Below are 12,707 nucleotides of genomic sequence, written 5' to 3'. Positions count from 1 at the left end.
ATAGTTCTTTTCAATGTAGGTTTGGGTCTAGGAAAATCCACGGCATGTGTATTAGTCTCTATTGGGAGAATATGGATCATTTGTAGCCCCGGTTCAATGATATTCCCTATGAGGCTCTTCTGCAGATGTTTTCGCGTTTCAAGGCAATATATTAAATATTAATTATGGTATCTTATACTCATTTGTTTTTAGTTTGTTTTTTTAAAATTTACTTTTTATTTTTCACAGACCATGTATAGGTGGCATTCACTAGAGAATAGTAACATATTTGATGCCTTCATGTGTGTCCTCAAGGATAGATACAGGGATCAGATGAAGTGTATCAAGATTATATCTAGGGACATGGCACGAAATGATGGGAAACCCGTCCCCCCATGTCATTGTACCTACTTTGAGGGGATGCATAACTACCGCCCCGGGTGCGTACCAGAGAATGTGTGGCTACGTTTGTGTGATGTAATGGATATGATACATTATTATCTATTTTGTTGATTTTAATTTTCTATTGTATTAGTATACTTATATTTTTTTTCTTTTCACAACATTGGTCCATAGATAAGTGGAGAAAGAATTCAAAAATTGGTTAGCAGAACCGCAAAGTCGCAGATGCTAATGGGTCTACAGCAAGGCACACCGCGGGTAGTATAGGATTTGATGAGCACCGTAACAACTTAGTAATTATCATAATTATAAATTTTATTATCTTATTTTTTTTAACACTAACTACATCAATTATACATTGTATTTTATGTAGGAAAAGATGATGGGTAAACCACCCACACAATTTGATATTTTCATGAAGACGTATGTCACAACTGAGGCGAAAAAAATATATTTTGCGGGAGATCATGAAATATCGAATATTGCTCACAAACTACCAAAGAAGCACAAGTAACTTATCTTTTATCATTTATGTATATTGATTGTCTCAGTATTTTTGTACATGACAATGATACTGTATCGGTAATTTGTAGGAGGCGTATCTATAGGGGTTGGTCAAAAAATATGGAGAAGACTCTTCAAACCATAAAGTTGATGTGGGGGTATGGGAGGAAACCCAACTTAGGAGAAAAGGAAAGAAGAAGGGTGATATCTATGGCATAGGAGCATCAGATATACAAACTTTTTGGGACACCATCTTCTTAATCCACCCAAAATACCCAATCAGATAACACACAACAAGAGGTATGTTATTATGGTTTAAAATTTAAATAGTCTGTTGATAATATTGATTAAGTTGATAATAAACAAAAGTACGTTTTTATTATGGTTAAAATTTAGGTAGTTTATTGATAATATTGATTAAATTGATAATAAACAAAAGCACGTTGCTATTATAGTTAAAAGTTAGGTAGTTTGTTGATAATATTGATTAAATTGATAATAAACATAAGTACGTTGTTATTATTTTTAAAAGTTAAGTATATTTATATAAGTATTATAAAAAAAATGCATTGTTATAATAAACTAAAGTACATTGCTAATATTGTTTAACTATTGAATTGTGTTGCCATTTTTTTAGGTTGATAGGTTGCGTGCACAAGTTTCTACCATGGAACAAAAACAACCACAAATGAAAGAACAAATGGATATGGTTATGAGGATGATGAATATGTCTGGAAATCAACCCCACGCTCCCTCCGATAATCCACCTGAGGACAATTGATAAGTATTTGGAACAACTGAATTTGTAAACATTTGGTATTGTTTGTGTTGTTACTTAGTTCTTACTTTTGTAAGATATTTTGAACAATGGAATGGAATGTGTCAAACTTGGTATTAGGGGCGCTTTTTTGTGTATTTTATATGGTATTTGGGACAAATGTGAATTGAATGTGGCATTTGACAAAAAATTGAAAAATTTTAAATTAATTTTTTTAAATAAAACACAGTTAGCTACGGAATAGCTACGAATTTCCATAGTTGTTTTAATCTATAGCTATTCCGTAGCTATTTAGTTCCATAGCTATTTCGTAGCTATTTGTATCCATAACTATTTAGTTCCGTAGCTATCTAGTTCCGTAACTATACCGTAGGAAATCTGTAGCTATTTATTTCCGTAGCTATTCCGTAGCTATAGTACCTACGAAAAATTCCATAGCTATTCCATATCAATTCTATAGCTAATCTGTAGCTATAATTTACCCACGGGCCATTATGCTACAGCCTATTTTCCGTAGCAATTTCGTAGCTATCCGCTTATAGCTACGGAATAGCTACAGATTGTGCTGTAGCTATTACACCAATTTTCTAGTAGTGTATGTAACAATTATTGGTGATGTGGAGTAAAACTACGATTGTCTTCTTTCCGGTTTGGTTGCAAATGAAACTTTGAATTGGTAGACACTAATAACTTTCACACATGCTTATCTATGTTATGGTTGGTATTTTGCTTTAATAATTTATTGTATGCTTAAATGTGTCATAGTTTATAATTATTATTTTTTTGTTAATTTGGTTGATACTTGTAAAAAAAATTAATTTGTTGGATACATAATTATGTCAAGGTTTATATCTTTTTTATATTGAATTGGTTCATGATATCATAAATGAGAAGTTCATTTATCTGATTTAATCACTACAAATAAAATGAGGTTTAGTGGCAAAAAAAAGTGCCACTAAAAATAAAAAAGTACAACTAAAACCCTCCTTTGCAATTAGCGACACAAAAAAGAAGTGTCACTAAAAACGCTCCCACTAAAGGCTTTTAATGGCACTTTTTGGTTATGTCGTAGCAGCCCTTTGGGTTTAATGGCACATTTTTTATGTCACTATAACATTTTTGGATTTTGTAAAACATCTTTAATGACACTATAAGTGGTAAAATAAAAAAATCTTTATGTTTTTAGGACACTTTGTATTGTCACAAAATATTTTTATTTGATTTTTTTTATAAATTTAAATGGAAAAACACAAAATCTTTACTTAAGTTCAAATTAATTTCTCTAACATTAATATTCTCAACACATAAAATGAAAATGCCTTTAAAATTTAATAAATCCAAATGTTTTGCTAGTATGGAAGATTACAAAAATAAACAAATCATCATTTCCATAATATTCTTTTGACCCTTGTGTGTTTGCGGAATCATTTGAAATAGCTTGTAGGAAATACTACAAAACAAAACAATTTATAATAAATGTTAGTATGAATATAGAAAATTATTAATGCTGATAAGAAATCCAAAATACACTACCACAGGTAAGCAACATTGTTTGAAGATGGATCAATCTTCTTCGTGTACTAATAGGTAACTTTCTGCAAGAAAAACAAGCAAGAATAAAAAAATTGTAATCATGGGGTGTAGATCATGGTATGTGTTAGTTTCAATAATGAATTAGGACTATTTTATAACTAACTTTCCATTGTAGCTTTATTTTATTTAGAGGTTGAATGAGTTCTTTAGCTACCGTGTATGTGATGTTACAAATGGTATCATGGGAGTGGTGAAAGATTGATGCTTAGATGTACATAGAAGAAAAAATTCCAACCAATTTACATGGAATAATATTTGAGTTAATATTATATTCCTAATCGGTTGTGAGAATCAAGAAATTATAATTTTAAAGCCTCAACCTTTTCAAGTTTGTCACAATATTTAATCACATCTCTTTTTATGTTTCGATTGATACCCACATAACCAAGTTTATAATACTTTCAAATGGATATGCATCTCTGTTAAATAAGCATCATTAACAACTAAACTATAGAGTGAAGAGTTTATCCTCAAATTCCATTTATTTTCTCAAGAAATCAGATTCTATTGTTGCATTGAATTGATTGTTAAATTTCTTTTCACATTTCAAGAAAATATAAAAAAATAAGGATATTAAACTATTAATCCGGAAAAGTGAAGGAGAGAAAAATATTCAAAACTTACATGGGGGATTTTCTTTTCCTTTCTCTTCAATTATATAATTTCCTTCTCCCAATATCAAAACTTGTACAAAATGATTATTGCAATAGAAGGAGATAAATAATAATTATGTTTGTTAAATTGAATTTACTATTTATGGGAGATATCAAAACTAAAACCATCTTTACAACATTAACAAACTAAAAAAAAAATCAATTTTTGCACTTCAAAAAACTAAGATTAACAAAATTTTCCAAACTAAGATTACCTACAAGTGTTATCAAATAAACAACGAATAGCTCATCCACAAAAACATAATAAACAATTCTATATGTAACATAAATATTTTCATAGTGAAGTGTAAGAACCTAGTAAGCGTTTTTTCAATAACCATTAAACAAATATGACAAAAGATCGTAAGTGTAAGTCCATAAATACAATATAAAATCACTAAAACTAAAACAGTAGTTTGTATAAACATTAATCCCTAAAGATTCTACCCCTATGGAATGGTGATTAACTTGTCCAAGTCAATCACCAGACAAATCGAACACAATGATATTTAAAATTCATATTTTAATGGGCATTTTACAAAGTGACTAATAGAGCATTGATGATTATATGTACCTAACTTGTAAGCATTAGATACACCATGGGAAGGTATTAATGCATTTGACCTGCTCAACCCATCTACCTACTTCATATTTTGTCGTGAGCACTGTATTCCCACTAGAACTGATCATCAAGCCAATGTCCCTGTACAAATGTTGCTTACCAATTTAGATGAGCAGGACTGCAGGACATTATTCAATCATCCCTAATCTCCAATTATATAGAGAAATTAACAAAAATAATACTTTTTATTCGCTATCCAAAAGCAACTTACAAAGAATTTCACCATAAATGGATCATCAAGATGCTCAAAACTCCTAATTTTCCAGCAATGTACGAATTTAGGGCTAGATACTGAGAAAAGCTTTGAGAAGGAAAGAATCCATACATACAGTCATCGGTTGATTGTTTTGGCCATCATCATTGTCACTCCGTTCACAATCGCCTCCCCGTAAACCACCTATATAACATAATTGTGCTTCCCTCTCCCTCCACTATGGTCGTATGAAAGAAGAGAGAGAAAGAGAAGTATGAATCTCTTTTAAGAAAAGGGAAAAAAGAGCGACACATATGAATAAGAAAAACCAAGCAGGCGTTGAATTAAAATTAGCTTCCCATCCTTCTAACCCTTTTTCTGATATGCATAAGTTAATGGAATGCGTTTAGGGATGGTGATATGTAGAATTGAGAAGAGAGAGATGGAGAGCAATTGATCGGGGAGCTTCCGATTTTCATTTGAGCAACGACTTTTTTCCCTCTTTAAGATTTTGGGGATAAAAGCGGAGGTTTTAAGTTTTTTGGATATATCATTTTTTGTGACTGAGGACGATTTTTTTTCATTTTTTAAAATGTGCCACTAAAGCATAATGGTAGTGGCACAAAATTATTTTGCCACTAAAAAAATTGTGCCACTAAAGTCGGTTGTTATATTATTTCAATCTATTCATCCTTTATATAAATTTTGCTTTTAAACATCAACCACCCGCATCCTCTAACTGTATTCTTAAACTTATATATTTGTCCATGATGAAAATGAAGCTCCAACCATTTAGGTAGGGACTTTATATATATAGTGACTTCAAACATGTCATATCTCTCCTCAAAGGACATGCTAACAATATTTAAGTTTATATTAAAAAGGTCCAACAAGTTGATACGTAACTTTGTTTGGTATTATCTAGAAGGATATAACATGGACAATTTTACATCGTACTATGTTTATAGAAGTATCAGGAATACGTAAGTCATTGTTTTCAATGACGTGAGTATGGTATATCGTTTGCATACAATATCATTTATTTTCAAAAGAACCCATTTGTCAGTGTAGCTTTACATGCATATACCATTCGATTTTATTGAAGACTTATATTGTAATTTTTAACCTATACCATATATGGTTGTATTTAGTTATTTTATCACCTACATATATGGTAACGTGATCTTTTATATTGGAAAATAAGAATTTGAGTATTTGTTTGTGAAAATATAAATTAGAAACACAATACTTAGAAAATGAGAGTTTCAGGTTCATAAAAGCAACTCAACAAAGATCGAAAATAAAAATCAGGTTGAATATTACAAACCTATTGCCCATCAAACCAGTTAAAGTTTCAGAACAAGTTAAGATGTTATGATCATTTGGAGCTAACATCTAAGTGATTACTTACAATTTGCAAGTAAATAACATATAAATAGATTTATCAGCCATTAAGGATTGTAAGAACTAAATAATTGTAAATATTTTGTGACTTGGTTAATACTTAATGATTTTTATGGTTTAATCTGATAACCATAAGGAAACTATTCAACAACTAAGTTAATCATCGTCAAAAACATATAAATAGATTTATAAGCCATTAAGGATTGTAAGAATTAAATAATTGTAAATATTTTGTGACTTGGTTAATAGTTAATAATTTTATGGTTTAATATGATAACCATAAGGAAACTGAATTAATCATCGTCAAAAAGCTATTGGCAGCCGCCGCTTTGCGTGGGTACACGACTAGCATATATATATATATATATATATATATATATATATATATATATATATATATATATATATATATATATATATAGGTGGGTTCAATTGAGAAAATAAAAAAAAGTTGAGAATGGGGGAATCATTCTTAGCCACTCATTTAATCTAAGCATAAAAAGACACGATGGCAAACTCGTAAATATGTTAATAACCTTCAATCTCAAATACGTATCGATAACAGTCCGTTCATCATCAAAAATTTTCCTCCAACCTTCAATAATCATCCAGATTTCTTCAACTAAACCGGAATTTCTTCACTGTTCATGAAATTGGAATCGGAGTTTTGGACTTGCAGTCACAGTCGACATTGAAGGACTCAGAATCGATACTCATAGGTTCCAAATTGGATTTTCGGAAATCAAAATCAAAATGAGAAATCAATCAGACATAGGATGTCGCATCTGAAGTCGAAATCGGAAGTATATGATGATTTGGAATTGATAACTTGATGTTTTTAACATTTTTAAAATAGTTAACTTGTATGCACTCCAACTGTTTGATGAAATGCATAAACTAAATTACCACGTTATATTCACATATGAATATGTTTTCTCACCTGAATCAGGATATGATTATTAAAAACACAAAACAAATATGCAAGTCTGTATGTTATTCATATGTGAATGACATATAAAAATTATATATATTTGTCAAGATACCTTCAAATATTCATAAGTGAATATATTCACAAGTGAATATACCTTGTAATATTCATATGTGAATATACTGTGTAATATTCATAAGTGAATATATCATCTAATATTCACAAGTGATTATAGTATCTAATATTCACATTTGATATACCATGGAATACTATGTAATATTCACATATGAAATATTATTTAATACTCATAAGTGAATATATCATCTAATATTCACAAGTGAATATACTATGTTAATATTCACAAGTGAATGCATCGTCCAATATTAAAATATGAATATACTATGTTTATTATATGCTATATATAATAAAATATATAAAAAAAAATTATTTTATCTTAAAACTATATCAATATGGATGTCTATTTGTAGAGAATAAAAAATAATGAATTTTTATATATTTAAAATCATTTTTTGATAAAAATAGCTTCTAAAAATTAAAAAAAAAAACGAAAAAACTATGTTTTTGTATATATTAAGGTAATGATTAGCATAGTTTAAGGAAATATGTTTTATTGGAAAACACATGTGCATTCCTTTTCCATTTCCGCCGGTACGTTGGACGCTTTTGCGGCAAAAATAAATGATTGGCTGAGAATTATTCCCCCATTCTTAACTTTTTTTTTTCTCAATTGAACCCTCCCATATATATATATATATATATATATATATATATATATATATATATATATATATATATATATATATATATATATATACTAGTAAATTTTTAGGCCGTGCTAAGCACGACCCATAGAGGGTTTCGATGTGTCTAAGTATATTATGTTAAATATAAAAAAAAATACAATGCTATTATGAGCGAAGAATTGGAATTTATTGCTTTGTACAATATTTCAAATATGTCACGTTACAGAAGCTAGAACCCAAATTAAAATTAAATTCCACTATTTGCATACATATGATCGTGAAAACAAAACAAATTTTGTTGTTTACTCTTTGAATCTTAGAATCAACATCAATTTTTGTGAAAGTATCAGTATGCGGACTTGTAAATTAAGTACGTTGCTATTTCATGCGCATAACCCAAAACACATAGGAGTATACAACAATGAACAATACATTTCTCCTAAATTATGTGTTGTTAATTACACTGTTACCATGAGAACACATACGTGTGCAACATTTTCTATAGGAACAAATATAGGATGCTAGAATACACAAATAAATAAAAATGCATTGCTATACTACATTTCCTGCAACAATGCATCCGTTTTCATAGCATAAGTAGAAAGCTGGTCAGCAGGCAAAAGACTTATAACTGCACCAGTCTCACCCTTTGATCTATTAAAAACATATGTTCCTTTTCCAAACATCCACCAAACTGTAGTATTTGGTACAAGCATTCTACAAAACACTAACTTCTCTTCATATCATTATCCTCATCTTCATTGTTTTTGGGTAACTTTGAAAATGGACTACAAATTATAAATTACCCTTTCCTCTGAAACAGAGACAAATTTGGCAATCAGGTTTCTTCACACAGGGTTTTGACTACACTATAGTACCACATTCTCCAATTACACAATTGATTCTTCTAGATTTAAAGAATATTCGATACACATTCTCTTAAACATGAGGTATCTGAAGATTCATCATCTCTCTTTTGTTACCAGCCTTGTTAAAACACAGATTTGGACGTTTCTTGAAGAGGAATCCCCTGTTCTTTTCCATATAGCCATAAAATTTACAATTGGAAAAAATGATGGTGACTACATGTATAAAAGAGTATGTTAATATTGATACCCACATATAAAAAATTATCATTATTATAAATTAATGACACATTTTAGTAAAAGCACGGAATATAAAGAGAAGTTAGAGGGTATAAAAGTGTTTTTTCACTGATTAAAGGCATATTTTCAAGAATACAACCAAATAGCATACAAAGTTGATCTCAGCTTTATTCTTGTTATAAATGTCAAAATCTTTTCCATTATGTGAATGAATCCATCTACTATATTTTAGAATCAATCTGTGTTTGGCCGTCCATAGTGTCACCATCTTTTCTACCTTGTTTGCCATTTTAAACTCTCATTTACCATTAAGAACAGCTCTCTTTTCCATGAAAGAAAGCATCCAACTCGAATGGCGGATTCCTCAGTTAAGGAACCAATGTACTTTCACCAAGTTAATTTGTTTAACTAACCGAACTGACAATAATTTCATAAAAGAATAATCCTTTTACACATAATTACCATAGATTCAAGAAAACATAATAGGAATTTAGACCCTAATCATCTTCAGTCATGAGATAATGTGGGATCACGTAATTTCAAATAATAGACGTAAATCTTTAAGATATTAGTGGTTATTGCATGAGAAAGCAATGAGATATTAAAACAAACAAGAATATTATGAATTTATATCATATCGCCAAGGTTCATGAAGCAATAATTAATCCCCATTTCCCAAAAAGAACTGTGAATTAAAAAAAAAAAAAAAAACAAACAAACAATGCTTCTGGTGAGAGCCGACGGTTCTTTGATGGTGCAAACAAAAGCAGGACTACAGACACCCAACACCTTTAGCAGATAAGCAGTGGAATTAAAAGGGGAACAGTGGATGTTAAATAGGAATGAGAAAAGATGTTATGAAGTTTATGGTTTAGTGTGAAACTTTCAAAGATAATGAAATCGCATGCATGGTTCTGCATCATCTAGCCATTTGTAGATTTCTAATATTGTAGTCAGAAAACAAAAAATTTAGATGATGAATTTTCTTCTTAATTTGGGAATTTTAAACCTGATAGCCAAAGAAACAAAATACATGAAAAATCGATGATTCAAAATCTCTAAATCCTTTCATTCTTATAGCACACCTGTTTCATTTTTTTTTGTTTACAACAAACCACAAGATAACACCAACCTTTTTATTCGATCAATTACCATGGGAGAAGAAAAAGAAATAAACATAAGAAGATATCATGGCAAGATTGAAGACACATATTGATTCTTTTGTGAAAAGAAAAGGATGCAAAGCCACATGACTGAATTTAACAATAGAAAACTTATAACCTAATAAACATATATACAGAGATGGAGAAGAGTGAATTACACCCATTTCCTAGAACTGGAATTGGTATTGGTTTTTTCCGGTTGAACATTTTATTGGTCGACAATACATATGGGATGGTCTTCATAATCTGTTAATAAAGTTATGGTTCAATTTATTTATTGCTTTCGGGTTATTAACTTTTCACAATAATTGACAACAAATAAGAAAAAGCAACTGAATAACCATATAGGATTACTTCTTTATCCTTCTTAGGTGGTGTCAAAAGTGGGAGTATTTAAAATATAATTGAAACAAAATGAAAATTCATAAAGATATTAATCTCTGAGATGCTTCCGTTTTAAAGGAATTTCAACTGCCCCTTATGCCCTTATCAACAAAACGAAAAAAAACAAAAATGCACAAAGTAAGGTTTTTTTTAAAACATAAAAAACTCTCAGCAATCTATTTTCTCATGTTGCATTCGGTAATTATACTTAGAAATGAAAAAGATATATTTGGCGAAAAATGTTATTGAAATCAGAACATGGAACAACAATGTTTATTTCCTGAACGGAAATCGAGTTTTAAAGATTGGAGAAACGGGATAAGTTCGAATAGATTTAAACGGAGGAAGAAAATCCATCGATTGGATACGGTAACAAGAAAAAAACCTTGAAAACAAATTAGGTTTCGAGTAAATAACATACCAGTGGAGAAGACAGTCACGGCAGTAGAAATAGTTTTGCCGTTCTTCTTTGATTTCGTTTTCAAAACATTTGTGGTCAACAAAATGGCGAATTTTTTCTTGATAAAGTCAGAATTTTACATTTTCAGGGAGATGTGTTCGGCTATTTATAGGAGATGAACCGGTAAGTGTGATTAAAGGGATCGAGAATTGATGGGTACGTCGATTTGCAAAAGGAAGACGTTCAATGGGATGCGACGGTCGAAAAGAGGATGTAATCGACATTTTGGTATGTTGCGTCCATTGGAGAATATGTTACGTGGCAACGTTGGAACCTGTTGAAAATGTTCATTTATCTTCTTACAATCTCATATTTATTTTAAGAAAGTTGTGAAGGGTATATTGTGTAAATATTGTATTCTGGAAGGATGATAAATGTATGCATGTTATAGAAAAAACACGCGGGTTGAATTTGGTTCGAATCTGGATCGGATTATATTTGTGGGTTTTATCCAAGATATAAATAGAGGGAGAGAAGGTTCTGGAGAAGGTAAGTTCAAAAGAAGATATCAGATCTAGATTTTTTCTCTCATTCTTATCTCTCGAGAGTCTTGTTGTTAGCTTGATATATACGTCTAATTTGTTGTATTTGAGTATGAAAAAAGGTTTTGTAATCAGTTCTATTTTTCTCATCTTTTGATCGTTAGAAGTAGATTAGGTTGAGTGACAATCTGAGTGTTTTTATGTAGTGAGTTTTGAGTTGTAAGTAAATTGAAAACCACCTGTTTCTTGATCTTAAATTGATCTGAGAAATGGTGATGTTGGGAAGTTTGTCTTGTGAGTTTTTTAACATGGTATCAGAGCTTAAGGCTCGTCTTCGTTGATCCTGACGGTCGCTTCTTGTTCGTCTTCTCGTGTTTCTACTTTTGACGATCTGTGAAAGGGATGTTGTGATTCGAGATCTGACTAAGCGTTGCTGTGAAGTAGGTTAAAACTCTCCAACGTAGTCGATCAATCCCTATTAATCTGAAATAATCCTCTAGGGGTCAGATTTCATCACTGATAAACCCTTGTAGGAAACGGATTTAGGGAGTCGACGTAGTCAATCTTTTTTGCCTATTGCACTGTGAGGGTTTCTCGTTCCCTTCTCTCTATTTTCTAGTTGTAGATCTGGAAATTTTTTGATGTTTTGAGTATATCTGTTATTTGTTGTTGCTTCTTGAAGCTGTTCTGTTTTTTTCCACACTGTGTTGATTGTCTTGGGCCCCGACATACTATGGTGACCATCTGGACTTTAAGTCAACACTAGTGTTGGTTTTTTGTTCTTGATCTCTTTTGCTATTTGGTTTCTTGATTGTTTCTTGTGATTTACTATGGCTGGTGAAACTTCTGATGGGAGTGGTGTTCCTAAGGAAACTCCTATAGATTTTGATGATCCTTTATATGTCCATCCTTCTGATAATACTGTGACGTCTATTATAACTGTTAAGCTGACTGGTAATGAGAATTATCGATTGTGGCGTAGTGCTATGTCTAGAGGTCTTAAAGCTAGAAATAAATTGGGCTTTGTGGATGGTACCATTACTCTTGAAAGTACTAATAAATCTAAAGCTTCTAAATGGGAACGTGTAAATGCTGTTGTCTGTAATTGGATTCTAGGGTCAATTTCTGAAACTATATATGCTAGTCATGTGTATTCAGATAATGCTAAAGATATTTGGGATAAATTGTTTGAAACATATAATAAATCTGATGGATCTGTAATTTTTAATATTCATCAGCAGATTAACACATTAAAACAAAATGGTTCTTCTCTTTCTGATTATTTTAATAAA

The 12,707-nt window shown here is 30.7% G+C and overlaps 1 long non-coding RNA gene across 1 annotated transcript; it reads left to right on the top strand.

Moving 5' to 3' along the window:
• Nucleotides 1–245: 245 nt before the first annotated feature.
• Nucleotides 246–1,772, top strand: LOC145101741 (uncharacterized). The gene is made up of 5 exons (XR_013705798.1): nucleotides 246–456; nucleotides 556–674; nucleotides 755–891; nucleotides 975–1,185; nucleotides 1,523–1,772. It is a non-coding gene; the product is annotated as an uncharacterized LOC145101741 (long non-coding RNA).
• Nucleotides 1,773–12,707: the final 10,935 nt, after the last annotated feature.

Source organism: Lactuca serriola, chromosome 4 (genome assembly GCF_051521515.1).
Source record: "Lactuca serriola cultivar US96UC23 chromosome 4, Lser_US96UC23_V15, whole genome shotgun sequence".
Taxonomy (NCBI): domain Eukaryota; kingdom Viridiplantae; phylum Streptophyta; class Magnoliopsida; order Asterales; family Asteraceae; genus Lactuca; species Lactuca serriola.
The sequence above is the reverse complement of the archived record's forward strand: the minus strand, read 5'-3'. Positions and strand labels throughout refer to the sequence as shown.